The sequence below is a fragment of the Corythoichthys intestinalis genome, chromosome 17 (genome assembly GCF_030265065.1).
Source record: "Corythoichthys intestinalis isolate RoL2023-P3 chromosome 17, ASM3026506v1, whole genome shotgun sequence".
Lineage (NCBI taxonomy): Eukaryota > Metazoa > Chordata > Actinopteri > Syngnathiformes > Syngnathidae > Corythoichthys > Corythoichthys intestinalis.
The window spans coordinates 43,345,075-43,355,494 of record NC_080411.1 but is presented as its reverse complement, the minus strand read 5'-3'; the positions used below and the strand labels follow the sequence as shown (position 1 = coordinate 43,355,494).

Here is a 10,420-nt window from a genome sequence, read left to right as displayed (position 1 = left end):
ACAAGTCACCACTTGCCTTTTCTGATGCTGGCTCACGTTCGTGGACCTTCAGGTCACTTTGCTCTTCACAAGGTGCCTGAAATTATGCAGAGGAAATGCACTGTCTCAAAATACTCTCACTTCATTTAAATTGGGACTTTAACAGGAGGATTCAGTCACATTGAAAAGGTTTTTTGCAACTTGACAATCAAATTTTGCAGCATACAATAAATAACATGAAAACCTTTACTCACCATTGAGCGCCATGGCCAAGAGGAATCACCATAGTTATAAGTTATTTTTCTTCTCCTGGAAAGATTTCTTTGATAGCGAACAGACACAGGTGTGGTCTCCCTCGAACCATGATTCTTTTGACTTTGCAGTTTGGATGAACATGATCATCATTCACTAGTCGGCCCAGTGTTTAGTGTTCTTTTGAAGCATTTATACTGTGGGGAAAAGGCGGTGACTTTAAACTTGGCTTGTGGTTCCATTATTTGTAGGGTATTACGGAAAATCACAATTAATTAAAAACAGTTAATTTAAAAACAAGCTATTTTCTTTTTCAATAAATGGTGCATAATGTATCCCTTACTCATATATTGTTAAACTAAAGTCCTGATACCTGATAATATAAAGGAGTTACAATACTGGTAAATTAATTAAAACTAGAAAGGGACTGTAGAGGACTGTATGAAAACTGTTCTAGTACAATAATTGCCTAAGACAGGGTCAGGACCAAAAGTTTATTCATGAGAGATTCCATTGGTACTTGAAATAAATTAACCTGAAACTATTTAATACACAAGTTTTAGCCTTCTAATATGAATATTAAAATACCTTTTTTAGACAATATGCTACTTTTTTTTAGATATTTATTTATAGTCAAATTTATATGCCTAGATTTTCCTTCCACTACATATTTAATTCAATCAGGAGAGTAACTTTGAACTATCAATGACGACAGCAAATAAAGGGTTAAATAACTCAAAGGTTTATGCAACTCCAAGTTCTTCTTCCAAACCACAATGGGTGCCCCAAACAGCTGTATTAAATCCGAGATCAGTTGATGAAATGACTTCAGTGTTCTTGCACCATTTTGAAGGTAGAACTTAATGCTTTTAAATACATTTTTAAGACTTTAAAAATAGAATTTAAGACCAAAACATGTCACAGCAATTTTTGAAGAAGGAAAAAACATTTTATTTTACTGTAAACGCAGCTGTTGCCACAAATGGTATTTTTCCAACTATCATGTGGGAATCGATGGCTTTAACCCCTATAGACCCTACTCACGTGACGTCACAGCCACGCCCCCGCGCCATGATGTCCGCATACTCGCCATAGAAATGCATTAGCGCTTCGTAAATTCTTCCTATTATTGCACGTTTTACTGCTCGTCAACATTAATACTCAAAATGGTGAAGTCGTGTGTGGCGGTCGGTTGCAAAAACAGAGAAGATAGACGGAGAGACTTGAATTTTTACCGTATTCCGAGAGACTCGAAGAGGAGGCCGCGATTGACTGCTGCAATTCGACGAGAAAATTGGGCTCCAAACGACTACCACAGATTATGTAGTAGTCATTTTATATCTGGTAAGATGCATTTAATATATATTTAGAGGGTTTTGGGCTGACAACCACAATTAAGATCATTGCTAGGCTAATTGCCGACAACATACACGTACGTATGTAGTTAGTGCTATCGCTAAACCATATAAACATTAAAAGCCCTAGCTCCATTGACAAATGACATGAAATACATTAGACTTGACAGTGGATGTTAGCAAGAACAAAAGATTTTGAATTGAAAATTTCGTAACTCACCTTCCGAGCACAAGATTCCTGCCGAATTTTCGTGTACGAGGACGTGTTTCACCTAACCAGCAACGTAGCATTTATAAGCCTCCAAGCTATTAAAGTTTTTCAAACTTTCGTGAGAATAGGCTGATTTTGTGTGGGTATCAGATGTCAGGCGAAGCCAGCGGGTCGAAAAACATCGATTTAGGCATCAAATACGGATCTGGCGAATGGATAAACTGAAGCTTTTCCACGTAACGCCTTTTATGCAACGGATCCAATGAGTTTACAGCGTCAGATAACACCGGGGCTTCCATGAATTGCTCTATAACTTGCTCGACTAATTGAAACCAATGAGAATAGGTCTGAAAAAGAGGTACAGTATGGCGGCCGGAAACAGCGACACGCCCATTTTGTGACGTAGGTGAGTAGGGTCTATTGTCCGTACGAAAAAGTTGCTGAGTTTGCATTTGGGGTGGAAATCTCTGGATACCTCACGATGAACATAATCAGAACAATGATCTCAGGATATAGCGATAAAACAATTATCGATATATGGGTCAGGAAATCATTGTATAAAACAAGCAATAAGCAAAGAAAAAAGGTCTTCATATCTCTCTGCTGTGAACAGGAATTAGTTTATCAATAATGTTCATTCGCTGCCACACTCCCACTTCAAACGGATTGGACATCCATGGCCATCAGTTGTAGCTAATAGCAAGGAACCAGTTCATTTTGTGGCATTTGACATCATTTTCTGCTGAGTTTCGGTCAATTCCTTTTCCTGTTGAGGCATTAATGGGTCACTTCCTGTTGATTTGGGGGCATTTAAAAGTCCCATGTAGTCTATTTTGGGTTACTGAAAAGGAAGTGACTCAAAATCAACAGGAAGTAGCCTGTAAATGCCCTAAAATGAACATGAAGTGACTTGTAAATGCCCACAAAAGACTGGCTGTGGATGCTCTAGTTTCAGTAACTGGATTGGATGTCTAGTGCCGTCAATGGTAGCCAGAGAGCTAAAGCAGACACTACTAAAGCAGACTTGGTTCCTTTTTTCCCCCCCCAAACAGTGACACCTTTTAAAAATGATATATTGATTCTTGGTGGAAGCATATTGATAACCTTTGGCCCACAAAGTACCATGATATTGCACCTTTTCAATATATTGTCACATCCCTACTTTGCACCAGGCACTGTTGTTATTTTCACCAGAGGCCAACCACCGCTTACATAGAAGATCTTCGGTCCATTTTTTATTAAATTCCAACTTCCCTATCTCTGCATATTTCCACTCACCTCTACAACCGCGAACAACCAGGAAATGGCGTCATGTCAAGTCGCTGACGTATGCCGAGGTAGTGGACAACGTACCGTATAACATATTAATCCAAAACTCTTGTATATCGTGCACGGCCATTGATAAAACAAATGCACACCATTAGAAGTTTTACGGAAGACGGTCATTTCCCTGGCATAACATGCATCGTCTGGAAATGTAATACCTACTGTAATTTTCCATTAAATTGAAGGCAATTTAAGACCTTAATGATCCGGATTTTAAATGTAAGACATTTTAAGACTTTTTAAGGATCTGCGGGAACCCTGCAGTTATTCATGTTGCAGACTTGTTAGACCAGAACCCTTATTTTAATAGAACAAGCTTACTTTCGCATTTTCGAATATGCTACTGCATTTTATCTCATAAATATATATATATTAATTTTAATGGACAAGTAACAAGGAAATAACACGGCAAGATATTAACCAATATTGCTTTCCATTCCATATGAAATCAAATGCATATTTGTTGCTTTTGTCATCTGCACCTTTACTCAGAGACAGAACTCCTCGGTACCCCACCACAAAACTTTTGGGTTCAATGTACTCTCTGGCAAATACACCTCTCCCTGCAAAAAAAAAAAACCCAACCTTTTGTAACCAACCTTATTTGTGGTCGTCTTTTCAAAGGGATACCAATGGAATAAGTCAATTATTAACTCACCAGCTGAGATAATAAACTTTCTGGAGTACCACAGGATAAAAGTTTCCAAACAGCAGAGTTGCATAGCAACAAGTTGTATTTAGTAATAAAACGGCCCCTAAGGTCTCCTGAAGCCACCATATCAATTAATAATGGACACTGTGCTTTTAAATTTAACTGGAATGTTTGACCACGGAAGCACTTAAACTACAAAAGAAAGCATTTTTACCAAGCATTTGTTGGCTTCAATAGTCTTGCATGAACTTGCACAAGCTTCTTTGAAGCCACAACTGGTTGCTTAAGATCAATACTGTGAGGAAATAATTTTAGTGTGTTAATGATGAGTTGGGGGGTGGCTTAGGTCGCACTGGGAAAGTAATGAGGATGAGGTTTGAGCGTCCACCATCCAGAGGTTCTGCAGCAGAGGTGTCCAAGTCCATTCCTCAAAGATACATATCCAGCCTGTTTTCCATGTTTTCCTCCTCTGACACATCTGGATCAAATGATCACATCATCAACAGTCCTGATTATTTGATTCAGGTGTGTTAGAGAAGGAAGACATGGTAAACAAACCGGATAGGTGACCTCGAGGACTGTACTTGTTTACAGCTTGTTTCCATGTCTAGTATGCGTGTATATTTCAATTTAACATTGTTTCTTAATTAGGCCAGCAACTCACTTTAACAACCAGATTTTTCTTGATTTAACCACATTAAGAACTATTTTTATATTCCAAATCTAGTGCACAAGGAGACAAAGTTTAATATAATAAATTATTAAATTTACCTTTATAGTGGTTGATAAATCTTTCCTCAATTAATGTTGTATCTTTTTCCTCAATTATATGTTCCACAGCATCTTGTTCTGGAGTCTTTCTCCTCCTGCTTCTCTTCTCAGGCATCTTTGCTGTAATCCACAGACAATAATATTACTTAATAATATTATTTCAAACAAACTAATAGATGTCATGAATAAAGAAGGCTATTAATTGTTAGAATGTGTAATTCAGCAATATTTAAATTTAAATATGATGGCAGTTAGAATATCATAATGTTACTGCTCATATAGCACCATATGAAATACAATCTACACATAAACGCCACATATTATAAGGAACGTTTGATCCGTCTACCAAAACCAAGAAGGCTGGCAGGGCTCTAGATAGAAGCTTTGCATTACAACTCATGAATGATGAATAAAACAAGGCACATTTAAAGAGTTTTTATGTTGTCGTTTTTTTAATTTATTTTATGGAACGATTGAGGCACCGAATGAGCAGAAATAGGCTGATGGATAAAACGGCGTTTTAGAAACGTACTCATGTTAAATCCGTAACTCTACAGTGTTTATACTGTATAGACTGAGATCGACGTCGCTTTTGCCCGCTGACAATTTTGAAAAGCTTCAGTTGTGGACTGTGAATGTGGCTTGACGAAAAAGTATCGAAATATATCAGTTTAAACAGCTGGATGACTCCTTGCAACAGAATTAAACAGGAGAGTAAACGACTATGGCACAAACACATTAATATGCTTAGACTGTAGTGTTTAATGTCCTATAGACCCCAATCACCAACGTCACACAATGACGTGTCGCTGTATTGTGCCACCATATTGACCGTCATTGTGTGTCCGTATTCTCAATTGTCTCAATTTATCATTCAATTTATAGTGCAATTCATGGAAGCCCCTGTTCTTTCAGACGCTGTAAACTCATTGGATGTGTTGCATAAAAGGCGTTATGTGGAAAAGCTTCGGTCGATCCATTCGCCAGATCCATATTTGATGCCTAAATCGATATTTTTCGACCCGCTGTCTTCGCCGTCTCTGCCTGACATCTGCTACCCTGATATCTACAACAATCTTGTCCACAGAAACTCAGCCTATTCTCACGAAACTTTGAAAAACTTTAAGAGCAGCACTCTAAGCAACATTAACCCGTGTGACCCTTTACTTCCAATTTTCTAAAATGGCGACAATCATTAAAAAAAAAAAAAGTTGACTGCGATGGCCGACGCTTCAAGGATAGGTGGATATTGGACTATTTCTTCAATAAAATACGCAACAATTGTGTCTGCCTCATTTGCAAAGAGACAGTCGCTGTTTTCAAAGAGTTTCGATGTGAGGCGATATTACCAAACAAGACACGCTGACATGTACGACAAGATTACAGGGATACTAGCAACTTGAAGCTAGTTTAATTTCACAGCAGCAGTATTTCGCAAGAGCCTGAGGGTCGAAAGAGAACGCCACAAAGGCGAGATTGTTGAAATTATGAATTAAAAAATAATAATAATAAAGGCACGGTGGCTGAGTGGTTAGCACGTCTGCCTCACAGTTCTAAGATCAAGGGTTCAATCCCGGGCTTCGGCCTTCCTGTGTGGAGTTTGCATGTTCTCCCCGTGCCTGCGTGGGTTTCCTCCGGGAACTCCGGTTTCCTCCCACATCCCAAAAACATGCATGGTAGGCTGATTGAACACTCTAAATTGCCCGTAAGTATGAGTGTGTGCTTGAATGGTTGTATGTCTCCTTGTGCCCTGCAATTGGCTGGCAACCAGTTCAGGGTGTCCCCTGCCTACTGCCCCGAGTTAGCTGGGATAGGCTCCAGCACCTCCGCGACCCTCGTGAGGAAAAGCGGCATGGAAAATGAATGAATGAATAATAATAAAGCAAATGTGACACACGGAAGGGCTTGCTAAAATTTGTTTAAATATATTGTTCTACATAAATCAGCAAAGGTAGCCCCCCACATTTTTACCACACCAAATCTAGCCCCCTTTGCAAAACGTTTGGACACCCCTGTTTAACTGATGATCCGTAGACGAGGCTATCTTCTTTCACTTGGTACCAGCTAAATATTATTCAAAAAATAATGATGGCGGAAGAAATAAACATCTTGAATTTGAAACTGTATGTTGTTGGCGAATAGCCTCGCAATGATCTTAATTGTGGTTGTCAGCCCAAAACTCTCTAAATATATATTAAATGCATCTTACCAGATATAAAATGACTACTACATAGTCTGTGGTGATCGTTTGGTGCCCAGTATTCTCGTCGAATTGCAGCAGTTCATCTCGCTCTCCTCTTCGGGTCTCTCGGAATACGGTAGAACTTCAAGTCTCTCCTTCTATTTTCCCTGTTACTGCAACCAACCGCCACACACGCCTTCACTATTTTGATTATTAATGTTAAGGAGCAGAAAAACACGGCGTAATAAGAGGAATGTACGTAGCGGTAATGTGTAAACACGACGAGCTGACGGACAATATGGCGGATCAAGTCAGGGGGGCGGAGTTGTGACGTCATGTGATTGGGGTCTATAGACCAACATCGACGTCCCTTTAACCTATGGACTATTTTGCCTAGTTACAGAGTTGACGAAGAAGTATTTAAACTTAAAAACAGCCAGATAACTCAGTGAAACAGAGTTAGTAGGGAGAGTAAACGACTATGGCACAAACACATTAATATACTAAGACTGTAGTGTTTAATGTCCTATAGACGAACATCGACGTCCCTTTTACCTGCGGACTATTTTACCTAATTGCAGGGTTGAGGAAAAAGTATCTCATAACTCCGTTGAAACAGCCAGATAGCTTGGTGAAATAGAGTTAGTAGGGAGAGTAAACGACTATAGCACGAACACATTAATACACTTAGACTGTACTTACCTCCTCCATTGAAGGGACATTACATGTGCACAAAAAGTGTCGGATCAAAACCACTCACCAGCCAATCACTGACAGCGCTTCCCTCAGGAGCTTCCGGGTTGACGCCAACGGCACTCCTCCAATCACTGCGGAGAACTTCTTTGATTGACGTTTGACTAACGTTGAGAACAGCCAATTGCTGACCAATACGTCACGGAAGTCCGCTAAATTTGTGTGCCGTTTTCCCGCGTTTGTGTGTGAAAGCCCAATGGCGGGAAATTTTTTCTGCGTGTATGACTTCGTGTGTGAGACACAGATATGTCGGGTTTCCGTACTTATAAGGACATGACGAGAAAAAGCGGGAGGATGTCATTTCCATTGTTCTGAATGCATTTACAGTGCTTGAATTAGTGTCCCGATAGATAAACCGTTTGGTCCTGGTAATGGTGGTACGTAAACCGATAAAAGCAAGTCCCGCTAATGCAGGCAAACCAACGCACACACACATGCACACACACAAACACACACACATCAGTCAAGTCAAGCGTTATATGAGGACTTGGGGAAAAAAATGAAAAAGAAAAGTCATTTAGAGACCAACTATGGCATATTTATCATTGTGATGACGAAGATGATGATATATTCTTGAAACTGCATCACTGTAAAATAAAAAAAAAGTCATTTAGGCACAAAAAAATGCAAATATAGTCCAAGGTTTATGGGGACATTGGCATAGTCCCCATATTCCAACTATGTCCCCGGAGCTCAGGTGAGAAATCGAGGTAAAAGTCCTCACAAAACATATAGGGGCACACACACACACAAATACACAAGGAGGAGGAGCAGGAGCCCTAACAATTTCTGCTGCGAATTTCCGGTTTAGACAAAACATCATGAGTTGCGATTGAAGTTAGTGTGTTAGTTAGTGTGACTAAGTCAAAATCAAATCAAAGGAACCCACTGATTCTCCAAAAATGGATTTAGCACAACATAAACGAGGCTCCGGGACTTTCTGTGCTGTTCGTGGCTGTGCAAACTCCTGGAAGCGCTTGAATATATGGTTCGAAGGGGAATGTTTTTAATCACATCGTGCAAAGCCTGACGGTAGGGGACTGTCCCATCCCACATCAGCCCGGGCCACTGGCATGGGGAGCAATTCTCATACTGTGCGTTTGGATTTAGTTTGAAACAGGACGACACTTAAGCCTACGAGCAGGCACGGAAGTCTCAAGAGTGATTTGGTCAAGGATTCAAGGTAATTATTATATTGTTTTAACCATACATGCATTTTGAAACGTGAACTGGCCCTTTAAGTCGTTGTGAAGCTCGCTAGCGCTCTCCTCCTTAACAGTGAAGCTCTTCCCCAAGCTACCGTCATGTTTACTTACCGTCCGAAAGTTGTGTGTAAATTGGAGAAGTATAGTGTTGAAGTGTGCCTTAGAAATTTATAAACACTTTTGGTTGATGACAGTTCCTCAGCTAATAATCTATTGCATTAGCTAGCCGCCACGAGCTAACCACTAGCTCTGTGCTAATTGATAGCCTAACCCAAATTTGACAACATTTTATGTTATTTATGTTATGTTTCCAATTCATTTGTCAATCTAGGTTGTTATTCTAATTTCCTGCTTAAAGTGTTTGCTGATTATTGTCCGTGATGAGCAATTATATGCATTATGTGAGCGGTATACAGTATTTAATTTATATTCAATGTTGATCGTGTTTATCTTGGTAGATATGTTCATATCAAGGGCATAGGTTTGCATAGGGAAGGTAGGGACATAACAACGCCAACTTTTCAGGATGCTAAAATTGACCCCACCAACTTTTAAGCAACCTTATTTGCATTATATAATGAGTTGAGTTAAATAGAGAATTTAGATTGTCTTCCCATATGTTGTAAGGATAAAACTGACACTACCGTGATTAATTGAATTATTTTCATAATGTGTATGTTTGCTAATAAAAACTAGACATTTATTCTGGAAGTTTTCAAAATATTTCTTTAGTAGGTTTTGAAAACAAAGGTTTGAATCACCTGAACCATTGCACGTAAAAGTTATCAGTCAATGCTGATTTATTTAGCCTATCCATTAATTAGGTTCGTATTCATGAGATATGTGGCCCTTTGCCCCGCTCACCCAATCTGTTTGGTCTTATTAATGACCCGTCCCCAGCAAAAAGTGTACATGCAGGTTATGCAGTTTTATCGTCCCTACCAATGTTGAGACCAAACCTACGCCATTTATACAGCATATGCGCATGTGTATTATATAACTGACATGTTGCATATGGTTTTTCTGTATTTCAGAACACCACACACACACACATCCTCATCATTCTCTGAAGTAAACCAAAAATAAATCCTGAACAGCCTCTTTGAATCTCTGATCGCATTCACAACATCATAGCGTCGCTGGCTTTATTCCACGCACCCAGAGAGGGATCCAGATCAATCCATCCATCCATCCATCCATCCATCCATCCATCCATCCATCCATCCATCCATCCATCCATCCATCCATCCATCCATCCATCCATCCATCCATCCATCCATCCATCCATCCATCCATCCATCCATCATCTTCCGTTTGTTCTGGGGTCGGGTCGCGGGGGCAGCAGCTGTAACAGGGAAGCCCAGACTTCCCTCTCCCCAGCCACTTCAACCAGCTCCTCCGGCGGGATCCCAAGGCGTTCCCAGGCCAGCCGAGAGACATAGTCTCTCCAGCGTGTCCTGGGTCGGCCCCGGGGTCTCATGCCGGTGGGACATGCCCGGAACACCTCTCCAGGGAGGCTTCCAGGAGGCATCTGAACCAGATGCCCGAGCCACCTCAGCTGGGTCCTCTCTACGCGGGGGAGTAGCGGCTGGACACCGAGTCCCTCCCGGATGACCGAGCTTCTCATCCTATCTCAGTGCTTCACAAATAGTGGGGCGCGCCCCCCAAGGGGGGCGCAGAGCGATGCCAGGGGAATATGCTTTTTTTTTTTTTTTTTTTTTTTTTGGGGCCGTA

At 40.5% G+C, this 10,420-nt stretch overlaps 1 long non-coding RNA gene across 1 annotated transcript; it reads right to left on the bottom strand.

Annotated features, from left to right (window-relative positions):
• Nucleotides 1-15: 15 nt before the first annotated feature.
• Nucleotides 16-9,917, bottom strand: LOC130905539 (uncharacterized). Its single transcript, XR_009061111.1, has 4 exons — nucleotides 6,756-9,917; nucleotides 4,547-4,666; nucleotides 234-428; nucleotides 16-76 (listed from the first exon to the last, which is right to left on the bottom strand). It is a non-coding gene; the product is annotated as an uncharacterized LOC130905539 (long non-coding RNA).
• Between the last annotated feature and the right edge of the window lie 503 nt (nucleotides 9,918-10,420).